The sequence below is a fragment of the Heterodontus francisci genome, chromosome 8, assembly GCF_036365525.1.
Source record: "Heterodontus francisci isolate sHetFra1 chromosome 8, sHetFra1.hap1, whole genome shotgun sequence".
In the NCBI taxonomy this organism is placed as follows: domain Eukaryota; kingdom Metazoa; phylum Chordata; class Chondrichthyes; order Heterodontiformes; family Heterodontidae; genus Heterodontus; species Heterodontus francisci.
In genome coordinates this window covers 41230714-41251014 of record NC_090378.1, presented here as the reverse complement: position 1 = coordinate 41251014, position 20301 = coordinate 41230714, and the positions used below count along the sequence as shown (strand labels likewise).

Sequence of the window (20301 nt, the reverse complement as noted above, 5' to 3'; positions counted from 1 at the left end):
GAACTATTCGGAGGTCTATAGAAGACTCCCAACAGGGTGACCTCTCCTCTCCTGTTTCTAACCTCGGCCCATACTACCTCAATAGACGAGTCCCCAAACGTCCTTTCTGCCGCTGTAATACTCTCCTTGATTAACAATGCCACACCCCCTCCTCTTTTACCATCTTCTCTGTTCTTACTGAAACATCTAAATCCCGGAACCTGCAACATCCATTCCTGCCCCTGCTCTACCCATGTCTCCGAAATGGCCACTACATCGAGATCCCAGGTACCAACCCATGCTGCAAGCTCACCCACCTTATTCCGGATGCTCCTGGCATTGAAGTAGACACACTTTGAACCAAGTTCTTGCTTGCCAGTGCCAATAACTGGTTGTCAGTTATTTTGTTTAGCTGAAACAGGAGCAATGTGTGTACATGTTCTTTCTGTCTGCAAAGAACAGGGCTCTGTCTATTAATATATGTCGCTTCCAATGTGCACAAATGAGCAACACTGCAAGCCTGACTGACATTCTTAAATTGGCTGTCAGCATAATTCTTAGCACACTGAGGATTATTTAGCAAATGTTGTCCAATCGTGGAATCACATCTAATGTTGAACACTGTGTTTTGAGTTTTGCAAGCATGGGCTGGTTGGTACGGCCTATATCTTGCCCGTTGCAAACAATGGAAAGGACATGTTGTTTGATACCATCCGCCAGTCTTTGGGACGTATGGCCTATATACCTAGTATCACACTGACATTGAAATTCATATATAACATTACTCATTTGTGTGATAGGCAGGATGTCTTTTTGGCTTGACGGTCGCATCCTGTTAGTGGCAAACACCACACGTGTTGCTACTGCATAGTAGCAGCGTGAAACAGCTAGCTTTACCTGTTGCTCAAATTTTTGGGATCCATTACCCTTCCAGGGTAATTTGAGGTAGAATGGGCACTTTTCAGGGCCAAAAATGATGGCCTAAGGCCCGTTCATAAGTTTGCCCGATTTACAGCGAGAAATTATCTGATCAGGTTAGCCATTGTCACGCATGTCTTTTGGCTCGCCCTATTTCAGCATCAAGCTTGCCTGGTGAGCAAATGGCTCGGGCTCTATTTACGAGGTTGCTGATAAAGCCAATCTTATATCGTGTGGAACTGTAAGAATCCCAATGCGTGTATTGACCAGTGAAGGTAGGTTTGTGGTAGACCGTGGTAGAGAACCCCTTAACAGATTTCTCAACTAGTACGTCATGGAAGGGGAGTTCATTTGACTGCTCCATTTCAAAGGTAAATTTGACTGCAGGTTGGAGCCAATTAAGACGAGTAAGTAAATTATTACGGATTAAAATATAGCAAACTATAATCTACATATCGCAAATAAGCAAGAGGTTGGAGGTTAGGTGTCATTCCCTCAAAGACATGTTTCTTGTGGAACCCAACAAAGATGTTTGCGAGAGCTGAGCCTTGAGTGGATCCCATGGCAACACCATAGGTAAGCTAGCAGAATGTGCAGAGAGGTGGCAGATGGAATTTAATACTGACAAATGTAAGATGATGCATTTTGGCAGAAGGAATAGGGAGAGGCAATATATACTTAATGGTACAGTTCTAAAGAGTGTTCAGCAACAGAGGGACCTGGGGATGCATGTGCATCAATCTTTGAAGGTGACAGGACATATTGAGAGAGTGGTTAGTAAATGATGTGGGATCTTGGACTTCATGAATAGATGCATTGAGTACAAAAGCAGGGAAGTTATGCTGAACCTTTAGAAACTCTGGTTAGGCCCCAACTTGAGTATTGCTTCCAGTTCTGGTCACCACACTTCAGGAAGGATGTGAGGGCCCTTGACAGAGTGCAGAGGAGATTTACCAGAATAGCTCCAGAGATGGAGGATTTTAGCTACAAGTGTAGGTTGGAAAAGCTGGGTTTGTTCTCCTTAGAACAAAGGAGATTGAGGGGAGATTTAATAGAAGTGTACAAGATTATGACAGGCTTAGATAAGTTAGACGAGGAAAAACTGTTCCCATTGACAAATTGTACAAGGACTAGGGGAACACAGACTGAAAGTTTCGGGAAAAATATGCAGGGGAAACATGAGGCAGCGTTTTTTTACATAGTGGGTGGTAATGACCTGGAACTCACTGCCCACAAGGGTGGTGGAAGTGGAGACAATTAATGACTGCAAGAGGAAGTTGGATGACCACCTGAAAGAAATAGACTTACAGGGCTACAGGGGATTGAACCGGGGAGTGGGACTGACTGCATAGCTCCATGGAGACCTGGCATGAACCCGATGGGCCGAATGGCCATCTATGCCATAAATGGCTCTATGACTCTGCTTAGTTAAACATAACAATACTACCCAGGGATGAGCGTTAGTTGTATAGACAAATTACTCAAAGCTGCTTTGCATTATCTAAATCCAATGTAAATTTATGCAACAAATGCTACTTAGATAGGAAATCTAACCTGAAATCAAAATTCAGTTAGTAGAAAGGCTGAAGCATTATAGCCTTAGAATGATGCTGTGCAATATTACTGTGCAATGTTCCAATAATGTCGTCAGGACTCAACTGCAATTTTAAATGAATGGCCGCGGAAGGAAGCCACTGTGGCAAATGCAGTCAGCAGGCAAGGGGAGTCAGGGACAGAAGAGGCCCAAACAGGTAGTTTCTTTTTACTTTCCGTTTGAGGACAGGAGGAGCCACAAGGAAACCTCAGGCATCCCCTACAGCTGACTCCACCCACCATTCCCCATCCCCACCACTCCTGTTCCCAGACGACCTCCAAACCGAATCCTACCACCTGCCTGGTGACATTGGATGGTCTCTGAGTTGCCCCATTTTCTGATACATACTGCCATTCTGGGTGGGCAATCAACTGGCAGAATTTGAATGAGCTCCTGGCGTAGCGTTGCCAACTCTGCTTTGTGGCATTTCTAGAGGTTTAAACACGGGAGGTCCGATCATGACACATCTGCAAATGTTATCACATTTACTTCAGTATAGTTGGATCCCCTGTAGTTGAGTATCTTAACATGTAGTTTTACAACAGCAGCTGTTGTATGAGAAGTTCCAAGAACCAAGAGCCCACCCGCAAGTAAGTGCAGAAAGGAAACCAAAAGTAGGGGAGGAATTTGTGGCAGGGGGTAGATGGGTGGGGGGAAATGAGGAACTTTCATTCCACCAGTAACTAATAGTAACTCACTGAAATTGTGTCAATAATTAATAGTGATACTGGTAACACTTAAGATGCATCTTAACATCTTAAAGAAAGGTGTGCATTTTCTAGTGCCTTTCACTACCTCAGGACATTCCAAAGCATTTTACAGCCAATTAAGTACTTTTGAAGTGCATCCACTGTAGTAATGTAGGAAACACAGCAGTCAATTTGCACACAGCAAGTTCTCACAAACAGCACTGTGATTATGACCAGAAAATTAGTTTTTGTTATGTTGGTTGAGGGATCCCTGCTCTTCTTCAAATTATAGTGCCATGGGAGCTTTTACATCCATCTGAGAGGGCAGTGCCGCACTCCCTCAGTACTGCACTGAAGCATCAGCCTAAATTTTTGTGCACAAGTCTCTGGAGTGGGACTTGAGAGGAGAACCTTATGACCCTGTGGCAAAAGTGCTACCACTGAGTCAGAGCCAACAGTCATGCAATCATTCACTGATGGTCTATATGTAACTGGTCACAGTAGGTGTAATATGTTACCTGTAACTAGCAGTCATCCTGTAACTACAGCTAGTATCTCCCTCCACCACATGAGGTTCAGTCAGGCTCCTAATCAATGGGAATTTTAATAGGCCCCTTCTCTCTCCCTATATCTTTGGACTTTGGTTTGGATTCAGGCTCTGTGCAACTGTGACAACCCTGAACTGGGTGCCTCAGTCAGGGCCAATCTGTACTTGGATTTCACACATCAAAACCAGCTGGCACAAATTGGCCTGTACCAAACCAAGAAATCTCTCAAAGGACTCAGTGTTTGGAGCACATCTCACAGGGTACATTGTCCACCAACATTTCAAAACTACTCCCTGTGCTCAGACTCAATAAAGAGTGCTGGCACTCTCTCCAGTAACCCCATTCCTCCATCTTCTTTTATATTCCTCCTTTTCAAACACTTATCCTGTTCTCTTTTAAATAATGTTCTGGTGTCTACTTCAATAGCCACTTGTGGTGTAGCATTCCATTGTCTAACAGTCCTCAGTTCAAAAACCTTCCTTCCCCTTGGTTTTTCCAGTAAGAATCCTCACTCTCTGTCCCCTTGTTCCCTACTTGCCCACCAGTGGAAACAGTCTTATATATTTACCCAGATTAAGGTCCCCAGTTTTCACTCACCCTTTTACTGGTTACTCCACTCTTGGCTATGCTGACCCCATAGCTACTGCAGCTCCTGGCTTTGCAGGAAATGCATACCCAATTCCCTGCCTGAGCCTCAATCCCCTGACCCCGACTCCCCAGTTTCCCTCTCTCCCCTGCCTGAACCCCAATCACTCGACCGACATCCTATAATATCCCTCTCTGTCCCCAAGCAGCAACCCAGTCATTAAAAATCAATTGTATCTCTTTCTGCCCTGGGCTGGAAGGAAATTAACTCACCAGCATGGTTTCCCTCCAAAAACCTGCTGGCAGTTAAAAGCCAGGCTCTGGCTTTCAAACCCTGAATTACATGTTTTGATAGCAATACCTGCGTTTGAGTGTGGGAATAGGCTAGAGTAGAGGATTATGAAGTATTGCTTCTTTTGAAGTGTTTGCTAAAGTAATGATGGAACCCAGAGCATTGTAGCCAAAAAGTGATGTTTCAATTTACTAAAGATTCTTCAATTGAATTAAAAATGTCTTGAAAGTTATAATACACAAGTGGCTCACTGCTGTATTTTGTACACACAGAGGTCAGGATTTTCAATTATTGGTGGGTTCAGGAAGGGGTGCAAGTAATCCAGAAGCCGAGGCTAATGCCCTGGGGATCTGAGTTCAAATCCCACCATGGCAGCTGGTGGAATTTAAATTCAATTAATTAACAAAAATCTGGAATTTAAAGCTAGTCTCAGTAATGGGTGCCATGAAACTTTCACTGATTGTTGTAAAAATCCATCTGGTTCGCTAATGTCCTTTAGGGAAGGAAATCTGCCATTCTTACCTGGTTTGATCTACGTGTGACTCCAGATCCACAGAAATGTTTTTGACTCTTAAGCTGTCCTCTGAAATGGCCTGGCAGCCCTAGTCCCTCAGTTGTACCAAACCACCGACAGAAAAGACAAAAAGGAATAAAACTGGATGGATCACCTGGCATTGACTTAGGCAGCGAAAACAACAACGGCACACCCAGCCCTGCAAAGTCCTCCTTCCTAACATCTGGGGCTTGTGCCAAAATTGGGAGACATTTCCCACTGATTAGCCAAACAACAGCCTAATATAGTCATACTCACAGAAATGTACCTTACAGCCAATGTCCTGGACATAGCCATCACCATCCCTGGGTATGTCATGTCCCACCGACAAGACAGACCCACTGGAGGTGCCGGTACAGTGGTATACAGTTGGGAGGGAATTGCCCTGGGAGTCCTCAACATTGAATCCGGACCACATGAAGTCTCATGCCATCAGGTCAAACATGGACAAGGAAACCTCCTGCTGATTACCACCTACTGCCCTCCCCCAGCTGATGAATCAGTACTCCTCCATGTTGAACACCACTTGGAGGAAGCACTGAGGGTGGCAAGGGCACAGACTGTATTCTGGGTGAGGGACTTCAATGGCCATCACCAAGAGTGGTTCAGTAGCACCACTACTGACCGGGCTGGCAGAGTCCTGAAGGACATATCTGCCAGACTGGACCTGCAGCAGGTGGTGAGGGAACCAACAAAAGGGAAAACCTACCACACCTTGTCCTCACTGATCTACCTGTCACAGACGCATCTGTCCATGACAGTATTGGTAGGAGTGACCACCGCACTGTCCTTGTGAAGGCCAAGTCCCATCTTCACACTGAACATATCCTCCATGGTGTTGTTGTGGCATTACCACCTTGCTAAATGGTCTGGCACATCCCTCACTCTACCATTACCATCAAGCCAAGGGATCAATCCTGGTTCAATAAAGAGTGCAGGAGGGAAAGCCAGAAGCAACACCAGTCTACTCTCGATCATCAGTAAAGTGATGGATGGTGTCATCGATTGTGCTATCAAGCCGCATTTACTCAGCAATAACCTGCTCATTGATACTCAGTTTGGGTACCATCAGGGCCATTTGGCTCCAGACCTCATTACAGCCTTGGTTCAAATATGAACAGATCTAGCAGCTCAAAACTGGACATCCATGTGGTGCTATGGGCCATCGGCAGCAGCAGCATTATATTCAAACACAATCTGTAACCTCATGGTCCAGCACATCCCTCACTCTACCATTACCATCAAGCCAAGGGATCGATCCTGGTTCCATAAAGAGTGCAGGAGGGCATGCCAGAAGCAATACCAGACATAACTAAAAATGAGGTGTCAACCCAGTGAAGCTACGCACAGGACTACTTGCATTCCAAACAGCAGAAGCAACATGCAATAGACAGAGCTAAGCAATCCCACAATCAACGGATCAGATCAAATCTCTGCAGTCCTGCCACATCCAGTCATGAATGGTGGTAGACAATTAAACAACTAACAGGAGGAGGAGGCTCCACAAATATCCCCATCCTCAATGATGGGGAAACCCAGCACATCAGTGCAAAAGACAAGGCAGAAGCATTTGCATCTATCTTCAGCCAGAAGTGCCAAGTGGATGACCCATCTTTGCCTCCTCTTGAAGTCCCCAACATCACAGATGCCAATCTTTAGCCAATGCGATTCATTCCTCGTGATATCACAAAATGGCTGAAGGCACTGGATACTGCAAAGGCTATGGGTCCTGACAACATTCCGGCAATAGTATTGAAGACTCGTGCTCCAGAACTAGCTGCGCCCCGAACCAAGCTGTTCCAGTACAGCTACAACACTGGCATCTACCCGACAATGTGGAAATCTGCCCAAGTATGTCCTGTACCCAAAAAGCAGGACAAATCCAATACGACCAATTACTGCCCCATCAGTCTACTCTTGATCATCAGTAAAGTGATGGATGGTGTCATCGACTGTGCTATCAAGCCGTACTTACTCAGCAATAACCTGCTCATTGATGTTCAGTTTGGGTACCATCAGGGTCACTTGGCTCCAGGCCTCACTACAGCCTTGGTTCAAATATGGACATAAACGTTGAACTCAAGAGGGGAGGTGACAGTGACTGCCTTTGATATCAAGGCATCATTTGACCAAGTGTGGCATCAAGGAGCCCTGGGAAAATTGAAGTCAATGGGAATCAGGGGCAAAACTCTCCACTGGTTGGAGTCATACCTACCACAAAGGAAGATGGTTGTGGTTGTTGGAGGACAATAACCTCAGCTTCAGGACATCGCTGCAGGAATTCCTCAGGATAGCATCCTCGGCCCAACCATCTTCAGCTGCTTCATCAATGGCCTTCCATCCATCATAAGGCCAGCTGTGGGGATGTTCACTGATGATTGCACAATATTCAGTACCTTTCGCAACTCCTCAGATAATGAAGCAGTCTATGCCCATATGCAGCAAGACCTGGACAACATTCAGGCTTGGGCTGATAAGTGGCAAGTAACATTCGCACTACACAAGTGCCAGGCAATGATGATCTCCAACAAGAGAGAATATAATCACCTCTGCTTGACATTCAATGGCATGATCATCACTGAATCCCCCAGTATCAACATCCTAGCGGTTATCGTTGACCAGAAACTGAACTGGACCAACCATATAAATTCTGTGGCTACATGAGCAGGTTAGAGACTGGGAAATCTGAAGCGAGTAACTTGCCTCTTGACTCCCCAAAGCCTGTCCACCATCTACAAGCCACAAGTCAGGAGAGTGATGGAATATTCTCCACTTGCCTTTATGAGTGCAGCTCCAACAACACACAGGATGCTCAACACCATCCAGGACAAAGCAGTCCACTTGATCAGTACCCTATCCACTACCTAAAACATTCACTCCCTCCACCGAAACAAATTGTGTACAGTTTACACGATGCACTGCAGCAACTCACCAAGGCTCCTTCGACAGTAGCTTCCAAACCCATGGCATCTACCACCTAAAAAGGCAATGGCAGCAGATGCATGGGAACACCACCACCTGTTAGTTCCCCTCCAAGCCACACACCATCCTGACTTGGAGCTATATCGTTGTTCCTTCACTGCTGCTGGATCAAAATCCTGCAACTCTCTTCCTAACAGCACTGTGGGTGTAACTGCACCAAATGGACTGCGGTGGTTCAAGTAGGCAGCTCACTACCACCTTCTGAAGGGCAATTAGGGATAGGCAACAAATGCTGGCCTAGCCAATGACACTGACATCCCATGAAAGAATAAAAAACACAAAGTGACCCCTGACAACACAGCCCAGCAACGACATCATCAGAGCGCTCTCAGCTTTGCACATACGCAGAATGGACCCTAGCTGTCAGTATGGTGCTGTGTATGTGCAGCCTACTTCAGCACCCGACTTGCCAGGGCTAATTCGCGCATGTGCGATATAAACATATATAAATCTAGTTTGGCCCCTGCTGGAGTATTGTGTCGAATCCTGGGCACCACACCTGTCAAAGGATGTGAAGACTTTGGCGGGGGGACAGAAGAGATTTAAATTAAAATGAATAAAATTAAATTAAAAAGGAAAAGAGTAACTCAAGGGAGCGTTGGTCCTGTAGAGAATGTGTCTGGGGAATAATTGTGGGTAACAAGGAAATGGCAGAACCGTTGAACAGATATTTTGTGTCGGTCTTCACTGTAGAAGACACAAAAAACATTCCAAAGATACTTGAAAAACAAGGCGTAAAAGTGAGGGAAGAACTTAAAACAATTGCAATTACCAGGGAAAAGGTACTGGGAAAACTATTAGAGCTAAAGGCTGACATGTCTCCAGGACTTGATAGCCTGCATCCTAGAATGTTAAAAGAAGTAGCTGCAGAGACAGAAGATACTTTAGTTGTGATCTTCCAAAATTTCCTAGATTCTGGAAAGGTTCCATCAGATTAGAAAATAGTTAATGTAATACCTCTATTCAAGAAAGGAGGGAGACAGAAAGCAGGAAACAATAGGACCTAACATCGGTCATAGGAAAATGCTAGAATCCATTGTTAAGGAGGTTATAGCAGGTCATTCAGATAATCATAATGTGATCAGGCTGAGTCAACGTGGTTTTGTGAAAGGGAAATCGTGTTTGACTAAGTTATTAGAGTTCTTTGAGGAAGTACCAGTGTTTCCATTTACACTGTTAGCACTAGCCAAATATCCAGGAGGAAATCTTTTAATTCTACAATTTTGACAAGTAATTTAACTTCCCATAGGGTCACACCTATGACAATACAGAATGGTGAGGGTGATAGTGGTCAGATTGGGGTTGGTGGTGTTGGTGTTTGGTAGGGGCGCAGAAGGGAGAGGGTTAGGTGTTTTATGGTGAATTTAGTGTTCATAACGGTGAGAGTTGTGAGTCATTAAAACTGTCATTTTCTTTCTACTTCATACTTTTTGTAAGCGCGTTTTGTAACAACCTTTTCCTGGTCAGGTGATGTAAAAGTTCAATGCAAATTAAAATTCTTGGTAATACTGCCTTATCAATATGACTCAGCCCCATTCAAGAAGAAAATTATAATTCTACCTAACTATCATTGAGGCTGCTGAGAAATCCTGAATGGAGCAGGTCTGATACCCAACAACTTTTGAGGACGTTGCCTTTCGACAGTCGATCTTCCCCTAATTTTCATAATTAAGGGGCTTAATATCTTTTTATGTGTCTAGCTGGGTCGTTTGTCTCGTCTACTGTTTGTAGGACCTTATGATGTGATAATTGTCTGCTGTGTTGCCTAAAAAAACAACAATGACTTTCAAAAAGTAATTTATTAGCTGGTTTTTCAATGATCTGGGGGAATGAAAGGTACAATATAAAAACAAATTCATTCTATTTATAGAGATTCTTAAGAGATGTTTTTGATGGTTGATAGGATCAGCAGCATAATAACATCATGGCACACTGACACAAATGCAGTAATGCATCTTATGAAACAGGTTGCAATGATGGCAATACTCTTCAATCATTATTCAAAATGTAGCAATAGAAGCTCCATTGACATAACTGACACAAAAGCAGCAACCAAACTGTTGCTATTTCAGTTATCCTTTTTGTATAGTCTGCCAGATATTCAATATCACTGAGACAGCAAAGGTTTATGTACTTAGTTTTCTTCAGCCCAGTTTCATCCAAACCAACCCCTAAAAGCTAGTATTGCTGTGTCATCACAGAACTCCTTGGCAAAATGAGAACTTGGCTCTCCTCGTGGTTTAAGTTTCCAAGAAAATAAAGCATGAAAAAAGCCAGTTCAGTAGAAATCTAAGCTCATGCTAACAAGAAAACTCGATTGGGTTCTTATCCAGTTGAACCACCAGCTACTTTTTAACGTTTTAGAAACTAAGCATAAGTGGAGCATCAGAGCTGCTGCTTCGCATGTGCGCTGGTGTAAGCATGCTGAAGATGCCCTTTTCAGGCAGAACATTCTCGATCCCACTGTCCTGAACATGAGGCTCAAAATTATGTATTTTGCTGCACCTGGCCTGGAGACTAGGTGGAGGAAGGCAGGGCAAGCTGAATCAGGGATCAATTTCCAAATGACTCAACCATAAAAATGCTCTGTATTGCATATTAAAAGAATGGAACTTTCATTTGGATATTAAATTCGTGTTAAAAATGGATTGAACATGTCACTCTTTTAAGTTGAGATAGTGTTCATGCCTTTACTAGTGGCTATGTAGAGGCTTACTTTCAAGTTTGCTGACATTGGCTTTTGGTTGCTTAATGCCAATTTATATATTTATTTTTAACTTTACATGTTTCCCTTTCTCCCTCGACCTTTTCTAAATGTCTTTGTATTATACACCAGACTAATACCTGTGGACAGGACAATAATGTACTCCAACTCAGTAACTCCCTTGGCAGCACAAGCTCTGATCAAGACTTCACCATATGTGTAAGCGTGTATCCCAGCTCTGATGGCACAGCACACTGGAATTCCAAAATGCAGACTACTCATTTCTTGGTTTCATACCCCTCAGTAATCTTCTTTCTTGCAGTACCTAAAGAAGAAAATAAAGGAAAAAGACTTAATGCAATTCATTATTTTTATCTTGGCATCATTAAACTGTTGGCATGAATTAATCACAAGTAACGCATACCTGCATGTGATTGTTCATTAGATAATCCACTGCAGTCAAGCATAGTATGACTAATTTTTTAATATCTGCCTAGCATGCAGTATGCTTTCTGATTTTTTTTTCTTTTGTTTGTTTGTCACATGAAAATGATTATTTCTATACTATGAAAGAAACGCCCATGAATTGCTGGCTAATATCTACCACAGCCAGAAAGGGTGGCACAGTGAGCTACCACACTTCTTTTACCACTAAGCCTGGGTTCAAATTCAGGGGAGTGTAGGCAGAAACCTAAAGTGAGTTTGTAAACCTCTTCCTAATACCTAGCAAGTCTAAAATTCCACTTTGGAGCAGTATGCATTGCTAGTGGAACTTGGGTGGGGTGCGGCAGAATAGGGCAAAACCTGTTTCTGCAGGGATTCTGTTCTTTGGAGAGGAAATCAGGAAAATTCCAGCAAATTTCTTATTCACTCCCATTACCTCAATTGGGCATGTCTGAGAAAGTTCCTGGACTTCTGTGGGAAATGGCATCTACACACCACCCAATAAACCCAACAAAATCCACATCTGATAACAGCAGGTATATGTAGGTATACCTACCAATGGCTGCAAAATGTCTGAGGGAAAATGTAATTGATTCTTCCCTGACCTGTCTTCCAGGTTGAACCAGATTGATTGTAATCTCAGCATCCTATTCCACTCTGGACTGAGCTTCCAACACCTATATGGAGTATGTAACAAGGATTGTGCAATAATCCTGGGGGACTTTAATTTTCATATAAACTGGCCAAGCCAAATTGGCAAAAGTAGCTTGGAAGACAAGTTCATGGAATGCATTTGAGACCATTTTCCAGAACAATATGTTAAGGAACTAAATAGGCAACAGGCTATTTTATCTAGCATTATATATGAGACAGGGTTAATTAGTAATCTTATAGAAAAGGATCCTCTCGGTAAGAGTGATCATAATAGGATAAGATTTCACATTAAGTTTGAGAGTGATATGGTTAAATCTGAATCTAGTATCTTAAATTTAAATAAAGCCAATCATAGAGATATGAGAGGCAAGTTGAGGTAGATTGGGAAACTAGATTAACAGATATGATACATAAGCAATAGCAAACATTTAAAGAAATAGTTCATAATTTTCAATGAATACGCATTTCTTTGAGGAATAAAATCTCCACTGGAAAACTAGGAAAAAAATTGGAGCTAACTAGAGAAGGGAAGGATAGTATTAGATTAAAAGAATAGGCTTACAATGTTGCCAAAATGAGTAGACAGCCTGAGGATTGGGAGGGTTTTGTAAATAATCAAAGGATGACCAAGAAATTGCTAAAAAGGAGGATGAAAATAGAATATGACAGTAAGCTAGCAAGATATATAAAAATAAATTGTAAGAGCCTTTACATGTATGTAAAAAGGAAGAGATTAATGAAAGTAAATGTGAGTCCCTTAGAGGCAGAGACAGCAAAAATAATAATCAGCAATAAGGAAATGGCAGAGATGTTAAATGAATATTTTGGGTGGGATCTTCAAAGAGCCATGGAGTCGGGAACTGGAGCGATCGCAATTTGAAAACCGTGGTCCTGGAGGTCGCCTCCAGAACCCAACAGTCCACAATTTTCAATGTGTGGGCGGGAGTTGGGAAGGCAATGGGGAAACCACTCACCTCCAATTAATGGCCCAATAAGCTCCTTTAGGAGCTTGTTAGGGGTCCAGGGTATTCGAGAAGGCAATTTTCAATTCTGATTTTGGTGATCCCAACCAGTCTGGTGCACGTTAGGATCACTGTGCAGCCAAATAAACTTTATCAGAAAGTGTGGGAAATAAATTTGAGGGGCCGACTAGCTCCGGGTTGAGTGCTGTACCTCCACTTGGCCTCCATGGCTACTTTCCATCCGTGTCACCATCCGGACCCTTTCATGAGCTGCCTGCACTCCACGACAAGGCAGCGGAAATCCCCCGCATGGCTGCCACCTGCCATTGCCGCTGGCCCTAGACTCCTGCCTCCTGGAGGCACTCAGCCCAATTAGGGCATTTGTATTTCAAAATCGCGTCCCAGGAGCAACGCTGCTGAAGCATGGGATCCGCAGTCTGAAATACTCCAGTTGTTGGATTCCCGACCCTGGAATAAAAATCCAACCACTTGTGTCTGTCTTCACAGCAGAAGACACACAGAATACATCTGAAAGTATGGGAAACCATGGATCTAATATGAGTGCTAATATAATTACTTTAAATTTCTCAAAGAAAAAAATACTGGAGAAATTAATGTGATTAAAAGTAGACAAATCCCCTGAACCTGCTGGTCTACATCCTAAAATTTTTAAAAGAGGTGGTTACAAAGATAGTTAATGCCTTTATTTGATAGTCCATAATTTCCTTGATTCTAGACTGGTCCCCATGGATTGGAAGGTAGGAAACATAACTCTTATACTCCAACCCCCTTGCAATAAAGGCTAACATGCCATTTTCCTTCCTAATCACTCGCTGTATCTGCATGTTAATTTTCTGTGACTTGTGCACAAGGACACACAAACCCCTCTAAATCCTAACATTTGTCTCTCACCTGTTAAAAAAAAATCTACTTTTTCATTCTTCCTACCAAAGTGGATAATTTCCCCCACATTATACTCCCTCTGCCACCTTCTTATCCACTCACTTAGCTGATTTATATACCTTTATAGTCTCCTTACATCCTCCTCACATCTTACTTTCCCATCTAGCTTTGTATTGTTCGCAAACTTGGATACAGGTACAGCAATCAATTAGGAGGGAAGTTGGTATGTTGGCCTTTATTGCGAAGGGTGTGGAGTATAAGAGTAAGGAATTCTTGCTGCAATTATATAGGACTTTAGTGAGGCCACACCTGGAGTATTGTGTACAGTTTTGTTCTCCTTACCTAAGTATGGATATACTTGCTTTAAAGGAGGTACAAAGAGGTTCACTAGATTGATTCCTGGGATGAGAGGGCTGTCCTCCAAGGACAGATGGAGTAAAATGGGCCTATATTCTCTGGAGCTTGGAAGAATGAGAGGTGATCGCATTGAAACATATAAAACTGTTTGAGGGCTTGACAGGGTAGATGCTGAGAACTGTTTCCTCTGACTTGAGAGTCTAGAACTAAGGAACACAGTCTCAGGATGAGGGGTCAGCCATTTAAGAGTGAGATAAGGAGAAATATTTTCACCCAAAGTGTTGCGAATCTTTGGAATTCTCTATCCCAGAGAGCTGTGAATGCTCAATTGTTCATACATTCAAGACAGGGTTCGATAGATATTGGGGCACTCAGCAAATCTAGGGATATGGAGATTGGGCAGGATAGTGGGTAGATGTAAAATGTAGCCATAATCTTATTGAATGGTGGAGGAGGTATAAGGGTGTATGGCCTACTCCTGCTCCTATTTCTTATGTTCTTATATCCTCTGCATCACAAAGACCACCTATTTTCATCTCCCTATAACTACTTGCCACTATCCTTGCCTCAGCTCATCTGCTGCTGAAACTCTCATCCATGCCTTTTTCACCTCCAGACATGATTATTTCAATGATTCCCTGGCTGACCTCCCATTCTTAATGCTCTGTAAACTCTAGATCACCAAATTTCTGCTGCCCATATCCTTTTCCACACGACAGCCTGCTGACCCATCAGTCCTGCCCTTGCTGAACTGGACTTCTCCACGCCTACATCTCCCTTTCTTCTTTTTTAAGACCATCTATAAAATGTATTTGTTTGACCAAGCAGCTCTCCTTAATATCTTATTTAGCTCGCCACCCACACTTTTCTGATTATGTGTCAGAAAATGCCTTGGCAAGTTTTTCCATGTTAAGTGTGCTATGTAAATGCCTTCTGCTGCTGCTGCAGAGATGGTCCAATCATTTTTCTGGGAGCTGAAGAGTTGTACAGCTCTTTTTATGTTACATGCTTCCTCTGCTAGATTAGAAACATGGCAATATTTTGATATTCTGGCTTCCATCAGGGAAAATGCTGCTGATGCATCCACCCTGAGCATGCCAATGACCCCACCATACAATGTGGGATGTCGGTGATATCCCTGATTTTGGCCAACATAGGTCCCATTCTACCACACTTCCACCGGTGGAGAGGGGCCATCAGGCTTTCAACTCTTGGGTTTTTTGTTCACATATAGTGTTTTTTGATTAATTGGTTTTTACTTAATGCTTAACCAGTTGTGATTTTAGTTTTTTTTTATTATCAAGGGGCATTAAGCCAATCCTAATCTAACCTAAAAAAATTCCTTGTTTTGCCCCATGGACACTTTCTGCTCAATGAGAACTTGCCAAATATAAAACTTTTAATCAAATAGCTATTATTTGTTTTGCATAACTGTGCAATTACAATCATAGATAAAAGGTCAAGCATTGCTTTGTTTCTCTTGTCAGTAAATTTGCCAACTTCATTCTCTTGTGAAAATGTACGGTTTCCAGCTTTTGTGATTCTAATTCTGATCTGCTAAACCAACATTAACAATGTGTTAATATGCATTGTATCTTGAGCTTATTTTTCTATGCACAAATTTCATTTTCTATTTAAAACAAAAATGCAACAAAAAATACACATTTGATAGTTAAAACAAGACAAATATTTTGATTTGGTCACATTTATAATCACCTTTATAAAAAGCAGATCCTTGTAAAAAAAAAAGTGCATCATTAACTCTTTATTTTGCTCCAATAGCATATTAAAAGCTGTTGAACTAGTTTGTGAATATGTCAGGCTCTCATTCTCTTACCCTTAATCACCATGTGCTCCCCTCCCAACTTCCACAGACGAGCCTACACACAGATCTATAAAGAAAATAAACCATTTATGATTACACAAAGTGAACAAGAGGAGGAAATAAAGCAAGTGTAACTCAAGTGGAAACAATATTAAACCCAATTACTCTTAACATTAGATCAAAAAATGGAGTGTGAGCAAGACAAAATAGCCAGGAATCCCAGTGGCAAAAGCTGTAATAATGACTGGGTAATTTGTTTGTCAGAACCAATATATTTGAGTCCTGGCATTTGTGAAGCTTATTCCTTTAGAACGTTTTAATTATTTTAAATCTCTGATCAATTAAATCTGGTTTGCTTAATCCCTTCATTGACCAGTTGTGACTCTCAGTGGAGCACTCTCAAGTCCCAGCTGTTATTGATTTGTATTTAAGTGTTACTTTTGCTCTGCAAATTATTCCTTCTCTTCCAGTCTCCCTCACTGAGCAGGACAGGAGCAGCAATATTGGGTGAACTCCATCATCTCCAAGCTCCCTATATTAACTTGGACATACAGCACCGTTCCTTTGTTGTTGTTGCTGCTGCTGGGCCAATATCCTGTAATTTCCAACTTAGCGCAAACAATGACCACAATCACAAAGGACCCCAATTGCCATTTTTGCGAGAGAACCTGATGCAGCATGCACCTTATATACTGTTACCAAAAAAGTGCATTTTAAATTAGTTTTTGGAGCAGAAGGAGCAGGAGTGCTCTAGCAGGCCCCAAAAAATAATCTGAGTGGTTGCCACCCTGGGCTCCTTCCCCCGTCTCAGCCCCTTCCTGCCCTCTCCCTTGCAAATGTGAATCCCCCTTTCCGGCTGCCATTCAAGCATCTGTGCTGGTCTGAATCTGTAGGGGTGCTTCAGGATACCCCCCTTGGGAGCAAGCAGCTCGCTGGTTCTATTTAAGTAAGGCCTTGTTGCGTCTGTTTTCTGACCTTAAACAGGCACAATGAGGTCGAATTTCTACCCCTGTTTCCAGCACAGGGTAACCTCTTATGTATAGTTATTTACGTCATTTTTCAACATTGTTTTTAATACAAAAAGGAATTTCAGTTACCACGCAACATAAAAAAGATTTCCTGCCATTTTGCATTCTAAGTACTTTTCCATTGGTTGGCGCAATTTATAAATAAAATTCACCAGCTCACTCTGTGAATGACCACGAAAAAATTTCCTGTGGATTGAGTTTAGACTTTTGGAAGACAGACCAATTGCCCATATCCTTGGCGAACTCTACCATGATTCAGGCACTGGCCTCATTATTGTCTGGTTGACGAACTGTGAGGCATCAAACTGGTATCCCCATGCAGCTCACCAGATTAGGGCCTCCCAATATCAGGCTAGCTGGTCAGCCGCAAGATATTTGCGGTGTTGGGGTAGTGATCATAGAGGGTCAGGTTCTCAGACCAGCATCATCTCAGATTATTTTTGTGGGGCCCGGATGAGCACAAATATAATCCAAAATTTGATCTACCTGGGTCTTTTTGGCTCCCTGAATCATAGAATTGGTTGAAGCATGCACAGCATATGTTCCAACCAGTTCCAACCTAACAAAGACCCCAATTTGCATAGTAAATGGGGCCTACCACCTGAGATATGTGCATGCTGCAGGCACCTACCGGTAGGCCCCTCTCAAGTTTTCACTGATCTCTTTGTTTGTGTTAATGAGCCAGTAAGGCTCCTGTCCAATTAACAGCAAGTGATGGAAGTGAAAATTGACCTCTCTGGTTCGATAATGCATCCTGCTGTCCCTCCCACCTCCAAAATGTGGTGGCGTTCATTAGACTTGGAATTCAGGCACGCATAGTGCATCCTCCATTAAGATATGTCGCAAAATTATTTAAATGAGTTGACTTCCCATAACTGTACCCCCCAAGGCCTTATCATTTGGCTGCAGGCATGTGTAGCCTCAATGTGTTAAGGTTCCAGCAGCATTATGCCAGGACACACTATTCACCCAAATTTAATATTACCTTCTCCTCTCAATCTGCAAATTTGTATGTATTCATATTTTAAAGTTAGAAGTAATTTCTGAGCAAAATAACTAATGAATACAAGGAACAACGTCACTGCCAGGAACTGGTTAAGTTAGCCCTTCCCCAAATATATGGATATCTCTAATTAGTTTCATATATTGCTTTCCTCCTCTGACACCAAGACAAAAGAATAATGTGACCTTTGGTGCTGTGCATTAGGCACTGTCTCCCCACAATTGGTGAGCTGAAGCCTTTGGAAAACACACAAGAAAGCCACCCAGAAGTGCCCTAGGCTATTGGAACCTGTAGAACAGTTGTGCACGAGGCAAATTAAGGCCCCAAAATTGATGCAAAATAACATGAATGGAGCTCTAGATCAAGATTGCATAGGCTAAGTGCTGATATATATTAGCCACTGTGTTCTTTTTAGCTGCGTCCTTCCTCTTAAAGGCATATTGTTGTTTTTGGTGCCAGTCAGTATTTCTTTACTCGACAGATACTGTTGGCCAAATGAAGGCAGAGAAATATTTTGGAGCCTTTCTTACAGCTTTTTATGTACTGCATCTGTGGGGTGTGCCTGTTTGTCCATCAAATGATGTTATTGGGAGTGAGTTTCCGCTTTGGGCACAGTTGGTAAATCTGAGCGCAAATTGCACTTGAACTTGCACTGTTTTTTTGCATAATCACAAATATAAAATCCTCCATGAACCCGTACAATTGGACTGGATAATAGAACAAAATTGGCCATTTTCCTTGCATTCAAATATATTCATTGCTATATTTAAAAGTGTGACCTGGTGCAGTTTTATTAATACAACTGTAATTGGGTTTATCAAAAAGAAATGAAATAAGAGTGTCAAGTCCACTACCAGTAAATATCCCGAGTTTAAAACACTAAAGATGACTTTTAGAAGACTATACTAAACTACTTATCAGTTTCATATCAGTTTCTTAGAAAATAATTTTTTTTTAATATTTAAAAACTATTAAAACATGCATACTTACACCTTTGTGCTTAAAATACTAGCTTAATTTGAAGAGCCTTCTCAAACAGTCACGAATGGTCTCAATCAATGGAAATTTGCCATGCTTATTATTTCAATCTGGGGCATGGCCAATTTTGTGGATGGGGCCGGCTTCCAGCGTTGTGTTTTTAAAACAACGTTAAGGATCACAGTACTCAATTTATGCTTGACGTAACCTGTCCTTAAAATTCCTCGATTATTTGGGCTGGTTTGGCTGATTTCAGACAAATTGCACAAACTCTAGGCCACTGTGTTCCATTGAGAGAAGCTATGAGTATTGCAATAGACATACCTATTTGTGGGTTGTGGAGGAGGAGTATCAGCAGAGCCAAGCCGGAAAGATGTGTTTGCACCTTAGCTGTTCCATTACAAATCAGACTCCAAAGTTCTCTGCAGTGGAATTGTTCACGATCTTAAGTTCACAGATGCTTTGACTGGGTCCCTTTGACAAGGTCCCTCATGGCAGACTGATACAAAAGGTGAAGTCACATGGGATCAGAGGGGAGCTGGCAAGATGGATACAGAACTGGCTCGGTCATAGAAGACAGAGGGTAGCAGTGGAAAGGTGCTTTTCTGAATGGAGGGATGAGACTAGTGGTGTTCCGCAGTGATGAGTGCTGGGACCTTTGCTGTTTGTAGTATATATAAATGATTTGTAGGAAAATGTAGCTGGACTGATTTGTACGTTTGCGGACGACACAAAGGTTGGTGGAGTTGCGGACAGTGATGAGGACTGTCAGAGGATACAGCAGGATATAGATTGGTTGGAGACTTGGGCGGAGAAATGGCAGATGGAGTTTAATCTAGACAAATGTGAGGTAATGCATTTTGGAAGGTCTAATGCAGGTGGGAAGTATACAGTAAATGGCAGAACCCTTAGGAGTATTGACAGGCAGAGAGATCTGGGCGTTCAGGTCCACAGGTCACTGAAAGTGGCAACGCAGGTGGATAAGGTAGTCAAGAAGGCATATGGCATGCTTGCCTTCAATCGGTCGGGGCATAGAGTATAAAAATTGGCAAGTCATGCTGCAGCTGTACAGAACTTTAGTTAGGCCACACTTAGAATATTGCGGGCAATTCTGGTTGCCACACTACCAGAAGGACGTGGAGGCTTTGGAAAGGGTACAGAAGAGGTTTACCAGGATGTTGCCTGGTCTGGAGGGCATTAGCTATGAGGAGAGGTTGGATAAACTCGGATTGTTTTCACTGGAACGACGGAGGTGGAGGGGCGACATGATAGAGGTTTACAAAGTTATAAGCGGCATGGACAG

At 42.5% G+C, this 20301-nt stretch overlaps 1 long non-coding RNA gene across 1 annotated transcript; it reads right to left on the bottom strand.

The window, feature by feature from the left end:
- Nucleotides 1-10029: 10029 nt before the first annotated feature.
- LOC137372514 (uncharacterized) lies at nucleotides 10030-17818 on the bottom strand. Its single transcript, XR_010975440.1, has 3 exons — nucleotides 17750-17818; nucleotides 16002-16056; nucleotides 10030-11169 (listed from the first exon to the last, which is right to left on the bottom strand). It is a non-coding gene; the product is annotated as an uncharacterized lncRNA (long non-coding RNA).
- Nucleotides 17819-20301: the final 2483 nt, after the last annotated feature.